Here is a 15651-nt window from a genome sequence, read left to right as displayed (position 1 = left end):
CTCTCCCCGTAGCCCAGCCCACGTTGCCCTGAGAGCTGGCACATAGTATAGGATCGCAATCCACAATGGTGTCTCCAAGAAACAATGGCCAAATCCGTTGCTTTGTCTTGCTGAGGGGCCAGGACACATTCCAAAACCTTGAGGATTCTCTCTCATTTCCTGGGTCCAAGACCCGAATTAATAGCGATCTTGCGATTCTCAAGAAGGAGGGGGCTGGGATCATAACAGAAGCAAGTGGGAACTTCTACCCATAGCAGTGAGAGATTGAAAATGTCCTTGAATATTCCTGTTAGTTGGTTGACACAGGTTTTCAGAGCCTTACCAGGTACTCCATCAGGACCTTCTGCCTTGCGAGGGTTCACTCTCTTTAAAGACAGTCTAACATTGGCCTCTGAGACAGAGATCATAAAGGTCATCAGGTGCTGTAGGGATCTTCCCAGCTGTAGTTATGTTCTCCCATTCAAAGCATGCATAGAAGGCATTGAGTTCATCTGGTAGTGAAGCATCGCTGCCATTCATACTATTGGGTTTCGCTTTGTAGGAAGTAATGTCTTGCAGACACTGACAGAGTTTCCATGCATATGATGTCGCCTCCAACCTTAATCGAAATTGTCTCTTCGCCCTTGAAATAGCCCTGTACAAATCATACCTGGTTTTCTGGTACAGACCTGGGTTGCCAGACTTGAATACCACAGATCTAGCCTTCAGCAGGCGACGTACCTCCTGATTCATCCATGGCTTTTGGTTTGGGAACGTATAGTAAGTCTTTGTAGGCACACACTGTTACGTACCCCGTAACTGGGTCACTTACCAGCAAAGATAGAGAGGTCCGTTGAAGTCTGATGGTACTATTTTTAAAAGTCTTTATTTATAAAGGGGCACAAAAATAAGATTAATACAAACATTCAGATAATATACGTCGTCAATACTCAATCTAAAAGCGCGGGTATAATCATAATCATCAATAAGAAATAACTCTATCGTTTGTCTAGGGGATACTGTATTGTCCGATGGAAAAATAAAAGTCAATTGTCATTCAAGATGCAGCTTTTTGGGTTGTAGAGAGAGACAGTCTTAAACTTGCCCGTGTCTTTTATGAGGCCAATCCGTTGAGTCGGGGGAGTTGGTTCCCCGTTGTTAGTTCAAAAATCGTTTCTGTAGTACCAGCCACCGGTTCCCAGGCAAGGGAACCGAACGCATGTGGCTTCCTTCAAATGGCTTCCCGCTATTACGGGATCGCTAGCGTTTCTTCTGGTGCGTCTGAGGGGGCTGTTCCTACAGCCCCTCTTTTATCCTGACTTGCAGGGTTGTAGATGTCAATCAGGTTGAGGTGATGATGCAATCTCTCCCCGTCATCCAGCCCAATTTGCCCAAAGGCTGTCACGTAGCATAGGATCACAATCCACAAAGGTGTCTCCAAGAAACAATGGATATGTCCCGTGATTTTACATCACCGGGGAATGAGGCATTTTGCACGTCTCTCTCTCATTTCCTGGGTCCCCTGACCCAACCCAAGAGTGCTCTTGCAATTCTCACAAAGGAGGGGGCTGTGGGCATAACAACACTCATCCACACAGGTTTTAACGAAGCTGGTAACAACTGCAGCATACTGATCCAAATTCAAAGATGAATCCCTGAATACAGTCCGGTCTGCCAATTCAAAGCAGTCCTGTTGGCGCTCGTGTACTTCCCTCGTCCATATCTTCTCAGTCCTCACCGCTGGTGCTGCAGTCTTCAGCCTCTGCCTGTACTCAGGGAGTAGAAGTACAGACAAGTGATCAGACTTCCTGAAGTGAGGGTGTGGAATAGCACAGTAGACATTCTTGATGGTGGTGTAATAATGGTCCAGTGTGTTGTTTCCTCTGGTATTACAAGTGATCTGCTGATGGTAGTTGCTAAGTGATTTTTTCAGACTGGCCTGGTTAAAATCTCCCAAAATGATGGTGAAGGTGTTAGGGTGCGCTGTTTCGTGCATGTTGATCCCATTACTCAGATCATCTAAAGCCTGCTTGACATTGACCTGAGGTGGAATGTAAACTGCTACCAAAGTGACCCCAGTGGTAGGTAAAAAGAACTGCAACTAACTGCTAGATATTCCATGTCAGGTGAGCAGAATTGGGACAGCACTGATATATTTGTGACCAAAGAAGAGTTGATCATGAGGCATACTCCTCCACCTCTGCTTTTGAGAGACTCTATAGATCTATCCTGACGGTGTATCATAAACCCATCGATCTGAATCGCTGCATCTGGTACAGAAGGGGTTAACCAGGATTCAGTGAAACAAAGGAAACGTGCGGTCCTAATGTCCCTCTGATTCAGCACCCTAGCTCTGAAATCATCGATTTTATTCACCAGAGACTGCACATTCACCAGCAAGATAGTCAGTATAGGAAGTTTAGAACCCCATTTCCTTAAACACACTTGTAATCCTGATCTACATCCGCGCTTCCTCTGAGGTGTCCTCCATGGGCACTTCCAAACCACAATTGGTGTTGTTTCCGTGGGTTTTAACCAATAGCTTAATGGTCATTATATATAGAAACAATTTTACATGTGCCTGCATTTACTCATAACAGTTTTATCTTTTAACTTTTATTAATATTAGTAATAAAATAAAAATGCATTAGTAACAGAACAGGATAAACAGCAGGCAAATCGAATAAAATATTGCTCAATTTTATTCAAGTAATTTTGAAATACAGTACAAATGTAAGCTTTGAATTTTTGACAAAGAATGTAAATACTGTACAGTATATCCAAAGTAGTTAGCCAATCATTAAAAGACAGTTGGAGCTCTCTCTTCTGGAGAGTATCTCCTTTTGCTTTTTAAGTAATATTTCTTTTTCTGTCACAGTGAGTGTAATTATTCAACAATCATGCTTTAAAAATAGGTACTAATAGTTAATATTTTGCTACTCAGGTACTAATCATCTTGCTGTTCCTAGTGCTACATGTTTAACTTGCAAGAAGATATGGGCATGTTGGCACGTTAAAATCACACAGTCTAAGATTAAGGTGGCACGTACCACCTATCTGCCATCTGGCCCAATGTTCTAAATTCTCCTAAAAGAACCAATCTGCTCTGTATTATGGAGGTCCTAATGCCTGAGTACACCTAATCTGTCATGTGATATGCCATCCTGTTGTTCTGTTTTGTTTTTAAATCTAGAGCTGCGAACAATTAAAAAATAGGATAGAACTTCCAATTGACAAGTGTTAATTCTGCATCTACGTGCCAGGAAATCTTAACTATTGAAGATATCACAGATAAATCAGATGTCTTTAAAATTTGCTTGACAAAGCAGTTGTAGGAATTTCTTGCTGGCAATACAGTGCGGCACCAGAAAAATTGTGAGAGCTTTCTTTATACAAACCTATTGCATTACATCTGACTCCCAGGTTGAAAGAGTTTTAGTTAAAGGAATGTAATGGTCAAAAATCATTGTCCCAGAGTTCTCAATTTTGTATATTTTTAAATTAACCAATTATGTGAGAAGTTGAAAGGTATTTTCCTTCATTATGTGTCTTATTATCCCTCAGTTAAAGGAATCTTGATATACCATAATATTGTTTTGCTTCACCAGAGGTACTGACTTTCATACAATGTGTAATCCATTAGGACTTAATGCACTCAACCTTCGGATGTAAGGCCGTGGTGATTTTATTGTGATAGCAGTGAAGTGATTAGGGATTTAAGAATAAGTGGTAGGCTTTATGGAGCAAACCTTCTAATGGTTTTCTCAATTGCTTAGTGCTCAGATCATCTTCCAAAATTATATTAATGTAGCTGTGATATTAGAATGTGATTGATGAGTATTAGGTAGCAGACATGGCCATCAGCTTTTTGCTAGGTGGGGGCTACATTATCCAGAGAAGAGTTGTGTTTCATACCCGAGTGGATGGTATGATCAATCAACATTTAAAAAAATGAACATTGATAGTTCTTTTATGAGTTAACTGTGTTTTAAAGACATTAACCACAGAATATGTTACAAATTTAGTTTTGCCAGTTCCCACTAGATTAATAAGAATCATATTAATATTTTAGTTAATCTGCTAAATGATTTGCCAGCATTTCTAAAATTGAATACTGATATATTATGGAATGCTAATTATAATACCCATTAGGTTATCTCATTACAGAACAAAATTATACCAAAAACAAGAGAATAAAATATAATTACATATACTGTAAGTAGTTGCCTTGTGCTTTGAGTATATTACGAATATGATCCCTGGGTCACTAAGAAGTGATTTGATTTTGTTTCATTAAAGGCAGCCAATTCCTTTGAAAGTATTCATAGATTTGAGTGCAGATAGATAAAAGCCAACCATAGATGCAAACAACTGTAAAAGCTGGTAGAACCCTTGTGCTCCAGAATGCACTCTTCGGACAACTATCTAAATTGTGAAAAGTTTGAAACAGTCGGGTTCATGATGCCACAAAGTCTAGGTATATAAATCCTTATAATGTTAGGGATAGTACAAAGAAGGTACAGGAAGTAATCAAGAGAATAATGCAATTAGACCTGTGTATCCAGAAGGCTACAATTTGTGTGCCATGTGCCAATGTTGCAACAAATGAGGCGAAGCCAAACGCAGGACACAGACACGGAGATTGAGTTAGGATGCAGACGTGGGCGTGAGTGTTGAACGGGAAACAGGAGGGAGAACAGGAAAACAGGAGGCAAGCAGAACTTATCTTGACATGAAGCGTAAAAAGGGAAGCGGCAGACAAAACTTTTCTTAACGTGGAGAGACGGAGTTACACACGTAAACCTTGGTACTGGGGTAAACTTGAAATCCTTATCTTGACTCAGAGGGACTGAGTTTCACAGATAAACCTCGGAACTGGAGTAAACTTGAAATCCTTATCTTGACTCAGAGGGACTGAGTTTCACAGGTGAACCTCGGAACTGGAGTAAACTTGAAATCCTTATCTTGACTCAGAGAGACTGAGTTGCACAGGTAAATCTCCGCACTGAAGCAAAACTTAGAACACACAATCCTAAGCGGCCAGGAAGTGTTAATTAACACACTGGAAAAACCAATGATCTGGCAACTAGTGGGTGCAAAGCTGGGGTTCTTATGCTGCAGGTCTTGATGAAAACCAGGTGTGTGCCATCAAAGGAAATTAGGAGAAAATGGGGAATTAACGGTCAGAACTGTGGCACAATCGATGGGAATTAGGAGAAAATTGGGAATTAATGGTCGGGACCATGACAATACGCCCCCCCCCCCAATGGGAGCCTCTAGGCGAACCACCAGGTTTGTCCAGATTGTCTCGATGAACATCTCAGATGAGGGAAGGGTCCAAGATGAAGGAGTGGGGAATCCAGGCACGCTCCTCAGGACTGTATCCCTCCCGATCGACCGGGAACTGGAGACCCCTGCCTCAGCAACACACATCCAGTATTCGCCAGACGGTGCATACTGGGTCAATGATCCTGGCGGGTGGAGGAGGTTCACAGGAGGGCACAAAGGGCTGACTGACTCGGGTTTCAGTTGAGAGACGTGGAATGTGAGATGAATGTGCATAGATCTGGGCAGTTTGAGTTTGATTACCCAGAGGTTGATGATGCTCTCAATCTCAAATGGTCCGAGGTAATGAGGGGCGAGTTTCTTGGGTTCATTTTTGAGGGGGATGTCCCTGGAGGAGAGACAGACCTTCTGACCAGGCCGATAGTTGGGTGCAGGAATTCTGACCAGGCCGATAGTTGGGTGCAGGAATTCTGACCAGGCCGATGGTTGGGTGCAGGAATTCGATGGCGATCAGCAATCCTCCGGTTGCGGTCAGCTGAGCGGAGCAGAGCCGCGCGTGCATCCTTCCAGAACTTGCAGCACTGGCGGAGATGGGCCTGATCTGAAGGCACAGCGATGTCATCTTCATGGGCGGGAAACAGAGGGGGTTGGTAACTGAGGGAGCATTCAAAGGGAGACATTCCAGTGGCGGTGTTGACCAGGGAGTTGTGGGCATACTCCACCCGAGTGAGATGCTACTCCAGGATGACGGGTTGTTGGCGGAAATGCTGTGCAGTGCTGCTTCCAAATTCTGATTTTCTCATTCCGTTTGACCGTTAGTCTGTGGATGGAAACCAGAAGACAGACTTACTGAGGCTCCAAGGACTTGACAGAAGGATTTCCAGATTTGAGAGATGAATTGGGGGCCCCGATCAGAAACAATGTCAGAGGGAATTCCATGAAGGCGGAAGACGTGATGGACAAGGAGGTTGGCTGTTTCACGGGTTGTAGGGAGTTTGGGAAGGGCTATGAAGTGCACGGCTTTGGAGAAACGGTCCACCATGGTGAGTACAGCTGTGTTACCACGTGAAGGGAGTAGTCCAGTGACGAAATCCAGAGCAACGTGGGACCAAGGGCAGCCAGGGACAGGTAGGGGACGAAGCAGCCCAGCAGGTGGCTGATTGGAGGCTTTTCCGCGGGCACACATAGAACAGGCAGAGACGAAGGAGCGAGTGTCAGCATCCATGGTGGGCCACCAGAAATGTCACTTGAGAAGGGAAAGAGTTCGATCGATTCCAGGATGGCAGGCGAAACGAGAAGTATGCCTCCACTAGAGAACCTGAGACCAGACAGAGTCAGGCATGAAGAGGCAATGGAGGGGGGGGGGGGGGGGGGAGGGTCCATTGCCTGGGTCTGGTTGAGTCTGTTGGGCCTCTCTGACTGTGGATTCGATCTCCCGGGTGAGGACAGCCACCACACAGGATGGTATTGGGATTGAGAAGGCCCTCCTGGGAGGATCGCATTGACGAGAGGGAGCATCTGACTTCCCGTTCCGTTCTTGGAACCAGGATGATAGGTGAGGGTGAACTTAAAACGGTTAAAAAAAAATGCCCAATGTGCTTGGTAGGAATTAAGGCATTTAGCAGTTTGGATGTCTTCGAGGTTCTTATGTTTCATCCAGATGATGAACTCTCTCCAGCCAGTGTCTCCACACCTCCAAAGTGAGTTTGACAGCCAGCAACTCCCGGTTCCCAACATCGTAGTTCCGTTCGGTGGGGGATAGACAGCAAGAGAAGAAGGTGCAGGGATGGAGCTTTTGGTCTGGGATGGAGCGTTGGGAGAGGACCGCTCCCACCCCAGAGTCAGAGGTGTCAACTTCCACAGTGAATTGGCGAGAGGGGTCAGGTTGAACCAGGATGGGAGTGGAGGTGAAACGCCTCTTCAGCTCCGAGAAGGTTGAGTCCGCTTTGGGATTCAGGGGTCGCAGGAGAGGTGAGCTGAGTAAGAGGCGCTGCCACCCGGCTGTAATCCCTGATGAAGTGACGGTAGAAGTTTGCGAACCCCAGAAATCGCAGGAGTTGTTTGAGTGTCATGGGTTTTGGCCACCCTACCACCGCCCAGATCTTTTCGGTATCTGCCCTCACTTGCCCGCTCTCAATGATGTAACCCAGGAAACTGACAGAATGGGCATGGAACTCACACTTCTCTGCCTTAGCGAATAGCTTGTTCCCCAAAAGCCTGTAAAGAACCTGACGGACATGGTGTGTGTGTTCCTGAAGACTGCAGAGGAAGATTATGATGTCGTCCAAATAAACAAAAACGAAACAGTTAATAAGGTCCCTAAGAACATTATTTACCAGACCTTGGAAGATGACGGGGGCATTGGTGAGACCAAATGGCATGACCAGATATTCAAAATGACCAAGGGGGGTGTTAGAAGCTGTTTTCCATTCATCTCCCTCCCTTATCCTGACCAGGTGATAGGCATTCCGCAGGTCCAACTTAGAGAACGTTGTGGCTCCGTGAAGGGGCTCAAATGCTGAGTTGATAAGGGGCAGGGGATACTCATTCTTTATGGTGATGTTGTTAAGGCCACTGTACTCAATGCAGGGGCACAGTGAGCCATCTCTCTTCCCCACAAAGAAGAAACCTGCACCTACAGGGGAAGATGAGGGTCGGATAATGCCGGCCGCGAGGGAGTTATTTACATACGTCTCCATAGTTTCTCTTTCTGGTCTGGACAGGATATACAGCCGACTGGTGGGTAGAGGGGCTCCGAGAAGAAGGTCAATTATGCGATCGTAAGGGCGGTGTGGAGGCAGAGAAAGAGCTCATTGCTTGCTAAACACTTCTCCCTGATCGTGATACTCTACTGGAACCTTGGATAAGTCGGGGAATTCAGAGGCGGACAAGGTTGTGGTGACTTTCACTGGGAAAAGGGCTGATTGCAGACAAGAGGAATGGCAGAACGAACTCCAGCTATCTTCCCGGTGGACCAGTCAATGTGGAGGTTATGATGGCTTAACCAGGGGTAAGCAAAAACTGTAGGAGCTTGAGGAGAGGAAATTAAATTGAATCGTACCTATTCCCGATGATTTCCGGAGAGAAGGAGAGGCAGGGGTTCTGTGCAATGCATGACTCGGGCCAGGAGTCTACCGTCCAGTGCCTGGGCTTCCTGGGGGGTATTCAATGGCTCATGAGGAATTCCGCCTTGGAAGGCTAAGTTTTCATCTGAAACGTTTCCCTCTGCGCCGGAGTCCACTAGTGCTAACAGAGGCAGGGATTATTGGTTGTAACGCAAAGTGGCTTGAAACTGCATCAGGGTTTGGGAGATGGAAGGGAATGTTGTCTGGCTCACTAGGGTACCCCGTGCTACTGGTGAGCCTTCCCTTTTAGCTGAAGGGGACAGGTAGCTCAGAAGCGGCCGGTCTGGCCACAATATAGACACTCACCCGCTCTCATTCTCCGGAGTCGTTCAGTGGGAGAAAGGCAAGTCAGTCCCAGCTGCATGGGTTCCTTTCCCGGGGCAGTGAAAGCGACCGGGCTGGGAGCGACTCTAGGAGCAGGAGGAGGAGAGAGGCTTGTTCTGGTGGGAGGCGGTAATGAGTACCGTGGAGTGGTCAAAGGTGGTGGAGGACCAGTTCTCTCTCTATGGCGTTCGCGGAGACGATTGTCCAACCTGGTGGCTAGGGAGATCAAGGAATCCAGGCTATCGGTGTCATCTCTTGTCGCCAACTCATCTTTCACCATGTCGCTGAGACCATTTCGAAATACCCCTTGGAGTGCCACAACGTCCTGAACGCCACGAAATATTCGGTGACACTGCGTGAGCTCTGACTAGGAGTGAGTAGACGCTTGGTGGCGTCTTTACCACGGACAGAGTGGTCAAAGATCTTTCTCATTTCCGCAGTAAAGGTGTTGAAAGAAGAGCAGATATCCAGTTGGTTGTCCCAAACTGCTGTGGTCCACGCTAAGGCACTTCCCCACAACAACCCCATGATATAAGCAATCTTTGATTTATCGATGGAGTACGTGGACGACTGCTATTCGAACACCAGGGAGCACTGAAGAAGGAAGGCCCAGCACTTCCGCAAATCCCCAGCATAGTGCTCCGGTTCAGGTATGTGAGGCTCTCTTGGCGGGGATGTTGCTGATACGTAGGGAGTTGTCACTACAGGCTATCTGGGCTGGTTAGACAGGGTTCCAGGAGTGGGTTGAGTGAAATGAGTGGATACATGGTCCACCTGGTCACCGACCTGCGTGACGTGAGCAGACAGGGAACGGAGGCTCTCCATGACCTCCCGGAGGAGTTGGTTGTGCTGTCCCAGTAGGGAACCCTGGCTGGCTTGTTGAAGGGTATTCATGTCCGCTGGGTCCATAGTGACCAGATCGTTCTGTGCAAAGAACGGGGCGAACCCAAACGCAGGACACAGACACAGAGATTGAGTTAGGATGCAGATGTGGCTGTGAGCATTGAACGGCAAACAGGAGGGAGAGCAGGAAAACAGGAGGCAGGCAGAATTTATCTTGACATGGAGCGTAGAAAGAGAAGTGGCAGATAAAACTTTTCTAAGCACGGACAGACGGAGTTACACAAGTAAATCTCAGTACGGGAATAAACTTGAAATCCTTATCTTGACTCAGAGGGACGGAGTTTCACAGGTAGATCTTGGAACTGGAGTTGAACATAGAAAACTTATCTTGACTCGGAGAAACTGAGTTGCACAGGTAAACCTCGGTGCTGGAGTAAACTTAGAACACACAATCCTAAGCAGCCGGGAAACGTTAATTACCACACTGGCAAAACCAACAATCTGGCAACTAGTGGGTGCAAAGCCAGGGTTCTTATGCTGCAGGTCTTGGTGAAAACCAGGTGTGTCGCCATCAATGGAAATTAGGAGAAAATGGGGAATTAACAGTCAGAACCATGGCACAATCAAAGGGAATTAGGAGAAAATGGGGAATTAATGGTCGGGACCATGACAGCCAGTGAGAGTAAGAATAGGATGATTTGGCTGTTGAATGCAAGGCTGAGGAATTGGTGCAGGGGCAGGGATTCAGATTTCTGGTTTATTGGGATCTCTTCTGGGGAAGGTGTGACCTGTACGTATAGGATGGGTTACACCTGATCTCAAGGAGGACAATATCCTTATGAGTAGGTTTGCTAGAGCTGTTGAGGAGGGTTTGAACTAATTTGGCAGGGGGATGGGAATCAGAGTGGTAGGGCTGAAGATGGGGCAGTTGGTGTACAGCTACAGGCAGTGTGTAGTGAAGCTGTGAGGAAGGACAGGCAGAGGAGTCGGGGCAAAGTTGCAGTCAGTGGGATAGTTAAAGTGTAACAGGGAGCAAAAATCAAACAGAATGATGAAGACAGGACTGAAGGTGTTACACTTGAATGCACATAGTATACGGAATAGGATCTTGTGGTGTGGTTAGATATGGGTAATTGTGGTGTTGTGGGCATGTCTGAGTCATGGCTAAAAGAAGATCATAGTTGGGAGCTTAACATCCACCTTGTATCAAATGGACAGGCAAGTAGGCCAAAGGGGTGGGGTGGCTCTGCTGGTAAAAAAAATGAAATTAGATCCTAAGAAAGAGGTGACTTAGGATCGGAAAATGTAGAATTCTTGTGATTCGAGTTAAACTGCAAGGGTAAAAAGACACCGATTGAAGTTATTTACAGGCCTCCAAAGAATATCCAGGATGTTAGATACAAATTACAACAGGAATAGAAAAGATGTGTAAAAAGGGCAATGTTGTGATAATCTTGTGGGATTTCAATATGCACATAAATTGAAAAAATCCAGAATCGGGTTTGTTATCACTGACATGTGACGTGAAATTTGTTAACTTAGCAGCAGCAGTTCAGTACAATAAATAATCTAGCAGAGAGAGAAAAAAATAAAATAAAATAAAAACAATAATAATAATAATAATAATAAATAAACAAGTAAATCGATTGCGTATATTGAATAGATTAAAAACAGAAATACTGTATTTTTTTTAAGTGAGGTAGTGTCCAAATATTCAATGTCTATTTGGGAATTGGATGGCAGAGGGGAAGAAGCTGTTCCTGAATCACTGAGTGTGTGCCTTCAGGCTTCTGTATCTCCTACCTGATGGTAACAGTGAGAAAAGGCCATGCCCTGGGTGCGGAGGTGCTTAATAATGGACGCTGCCTTTCTGAGACACCGCTCCCTGAAGATGTCCTGGGTACTTTGTTGGCTAGTACCCAAGATGGAGCTGACTAGATTTACAACCCTCTGTAACTACTTTCAGCCCTGCACAGTAGCCCCCCACCCCCCATACCAGACAGTGATGCAGCCTGCCAGAATGCTCTCCACGGTACATCAGTTGGTGCTGGAACACAAGAAAAGGAAATTGTAGAATGCCTTTTAGAGCAGGTTGTGGTTGAGTCCACTGGGGGAACAGCAATTCTGGATTGGGTGTTACGTAATGACCCAGATTTACTTAGGGAGCTTAAGGTAAAGGAACCCTTAGGAGACAGTGAACATAATACAATCAAATTCACCCCGCGGCTTGAAAAGGAGAAGATACAATTGAACATATTAGTACTACAATGGAATAAAGGGTATTACAGATACATGAGAGAGCTTCTGGTAGCTAAAAAGGTTGTGGGGGCATTGGTAACGATCTAGCAAGAATCACTGGATTCTGAAACGGTTCCCGAGGATTGGAAAGTTGCAAATGTCACTCCACTCTTTGAGGGAGGCAGAAGAAAGGCAATTATAGGACAGTTAGCATGGCTTCAGTAGTTTGGAAAGATGTTGTTGATTATTAAGGATTTTTAGAGGCACATGATGAAATAGGCCAAAGTCAGCATAGTTTTCTAAAGGGGAAATCTTGCCTGATTAGAATCTATTAGAATTCTTTGATAACATAACAGGCAGGTTAGACAAAGGAGAGTCAGTGGATGTTGTTTATCTGAATTTTTAGAAGGCCTCTAATAAGGTGCTGCACATGAGGCTGTCTTAACAAGATAAGAACCCAGAGTATTACGGGAACGATACTAGAATGTTTATAAGATTAGCTGACTGATAGGAGGCAACAAGTGGGAATAAAAGGGGCTTATTCTGGCTGGCTGCTGGTGAATAGTGGTACGCTGCAAGGGTCAGTGTTGGGACTGCTTTTTTTCACGTTGTACATCAGTGATTTGGATGAAGGAATTGTTGGCTTTGTGGCCAAGTTTGCAGTTGATACAAAGATAAGTGGAGGAGCAGATAGTGTTGAAGTAGCTGGTTGTCTGTAGAGGGACTTAAACAGCTCTGGGGAATGTGCAAAGAAGTGGCAGATGGAATATAATATTGGGAAGTGCATGGTTACACACTTAGGCAAAAAAAATATAAAGGCCTGGACTGTTTTGTAAATGGAGAGAAAATTCAAAAAACAGAGTTGCAGAGGGACTTGTGAATTCTTATGCAGGGTTCTCTAAAGGTTAACTTGCAGGTTTAGTCAGTGGTAAGGGAGACAAATTCAATATTAGCATTTCTTTCAAGGGGACTAGAATAGAAAAACAATATAATGCTGAGGCTTTATAAAGCACTGGTCAGATAGCACTTGGACAGTTCTGGGCTCCTTACCTACGAAAAGATGTGCTGGCGTTGGTGAGGTTCCAGAGGAGGTTCATGGAGATGATCTCAAGAACAAAAGAGTCAGCACATGAGGAGTGTTTGCTAGCTCTGCACCTGTACTCGCTGGAGTTTAGAAGAAATGGGGTGGGGGGCAGTTTTCGTCAAAACCTGTTGAATGTTAAAAGCCCTTAGATAGAGTGGATGTGGAGATGATTTTCCTATTGGGAGGGAGTCTAGGACCAGAGAACATAGCCTCAGAATTGAGAAACGTCCATTTAGAACAGAGATGAGGAAAATTTCTTTAGCTAGGGCATGGTGAATCTGTGGAATTCATTGCCATAGACAGCTGTGCTGGCCAAGTCATTTGGTATATTTAAGGTGGAGGTTGATAGGTCCTTGATTAATCAGGGAATCAAAGATTATGGGGAGAAGGCAGGAAAATCGGTTGAGAGCGATAATAAATCAGCCATAGAAACATAGAAAATAGGTGCAGGAGTAGGCCATTCGGCCCTTCGAGCCTGCACCGCCATTCAGTATGATCATGGCTGATCATCCAACTCAGAACCCTGTACCTGCTTTCTCTCCGTACCCCCTGATCTCTTTAGCCACAAGGGCCATATCTAACTTCCTCTTAAATATAGCCAATGAACCGGCCTCAACTGTTTCCTGTGGCAGAGAATTTCACAGATTCACCACTCTCTGTGTGAAGAAGTTTTTCCTCATCTCGGTCCTAAAAGGCTTCCCCTTTATCCTTAAACTGTGACCCCTCGTTCTGGACTTCCCCAACATCGGAAACAATCTTCCTGCATCTAGCCTGTCCAATCCCTTTAGAATTTTATATGTGATGGAATTTTAGCCATGATGGAATGGCTGAGCCGAATGGCTTAATTTTGCTCCTATGTCTTTCTGTCTCCTACAGGGAGGTTGAAGTTACTTGCCTCACCGTTCACACATAATGAATACATACCTCCTTATGGTTTTAGTTTTCCCGCCACCAATTTTGCAAGCTCAAGCAATATTTCATGATATATGCAAGAGATTCTGCAATTGTTGGAAATCTAGAGTAACACAAACACACAAAATGCTGGAGGAACTCAGCAGGTCAAGTGGCATCTATGGAGAGAAGCGAACGGTCAATGTTTTGGGCTGAGACCCTTCATGAGGACCAAATCCGTATGAAGGATCTTGGACTGAAATGTTGACTTTCCAGAGTTGCACCAGCTATTTACAAAATCTTTCTAACAACTGTCTTCATCTATTTTTGCTGATGTACTTTGTGTTTTTGCCAGCACAAAAGTGTCAGTACATTATGTATAATAGCAACAGATTGTGCCTGGCATAAATTTGCTCACATAGCTACTGTCAGTTCTGCACATGTTCTGCTACTATTCTGCCAGTTCTGCACAGAGATGAAACGCTGAACTGGCTTTAATCAATTTGCCTATCAAATCAGATGCCATATAATCCTGAAAGATCATGTTCAAAAATAGCAAATGCTGGAGGTTATTATAAACGATATGATAACAGGGCACCAAGACATTATTGATGGGATTTAAAAAGGTTAACATGAATCAGCCATAATCATACTAAATGGTAGAAAAGGCTCTAAGGGCTAAATTGCCTGTTCCTGCTCCTATTTTACTGTACTTTGTCTCCTCGTATGACATACTGTTTATGAATAAATACACATGTTCTCCCATCCTTCCTCTTTGTCGGGAAATTAGATCACTTAGCTCTTTATTCATTTTCTAGTTCCAAGCAACATTGGAGAAGCAAACATTTGTGATTGCAACGGTGAAACAGTCTTCTTTAACCACAGCAGTCCTCCTGGTGAGGCTACTCCCACAGTGCTGTTAGGAAGGGAGTTTTAGGAATCAGGCCCAGTAATGATAAAGGAGCAGAGATACGTGTACAAGTCAGGATGGTGTGGAATGAACATTCAAAATGGACAGGTTGGTAGATTAGATGACAACCATAAATGAGGGAGAAACTATGGTTGTGGGGGGGGGGGGACTGGAAAGTATAGAGAATAAAATTTGATCCTATTAGTGTAAATTTAGTCAGTATGGGTTCAGTAGGATGAAGGGCTTGTTTTTGTGCTGTATCCCTGTTACTGTATGACTTTTACAAGCACTGATCATTTACGAGGCAACTATATTTCCTAGCTGCACTTGTAGCAACAAATCTGACTCAACCCCAATGACTTAAACATGATGTTGCACAGAATATATTCCCAAAAATATCATTTACTTCTTTGATATTGCCAAATGACCAGTGTACTCCTTAATATTTCTCCAGCACATAGACACCCTTTAAACACTGGGTTATTTCTTCCCACAACAAAACCAGCAGAGCAAAGCTGAAGACTTAGTTGTGTGATACTGTTCAACCAGTACTTCATCACCAGTCAAAGAAGCGGTGCAATTAAGATTTGTATCCCCTTTGAAAGGTAATTTCTGTAATTTCCCTTCCATTCTTTCAATGATTAGGGCTGTTAAGCCAGCACACCTAATATTTTCTCTTTCTGGTTAAGGCTTTACTTTTGTGCTGTAAAAGAATGATTTTATTTGGCTTGATATTTTGCACACTAGGTGTTGATCTGGGAGTTTTCTTGGCCAATTCCACTGTGGAGCACCAGTCAAGAGGAGCAATAGGTGTAAAACCACACACCATTAGATACAGATTTTCTGTCCTTTTGAATGATGGAAATTAGGGTTCTGTTAGTGTACAGTTCCTAACACATACTCTCATGATGCACCAGTACTTGTTAACTGCAACAGTTGAGCGAATAGACATTATACTTACACACAGCAAT

At 44.6% G+C, this 15651-nt stretch overlaps 1 protein-coding gene across 4 annotated transcripts in view; it reads left to right on the top strand.

The window, feature by feature from the left end:
- The window catches only part of LOC140726403 (alpha-1,3-mannosyl-glycoprotein 4-beta-N-acetylglucosaminyltransferase B-like), a 203860-nt gene that overhangs the window by 160045 nt on the left and 28164 nt on the right, over positions 1-15651 (top strand). The window lies entirely within an intron of this gene.

Source organism: Hemitrygon akajei, chromosome 4 (assembly GCF_048418815.1).
Source record: "Hemitrygon akajei chromosome 4, sHemAka1.3, whole genome shotgun sequence".
Lineage (NCBI taxonomy): Eukaryota > Metazoa > Chordata > Chondrichthyes > Myliobatiformes > Dasyatidae > Hemitrygon > Hemitrygon akajei.
This window is presented reverse-complemented; position numbering and strand designations above follow the sequence as displayed.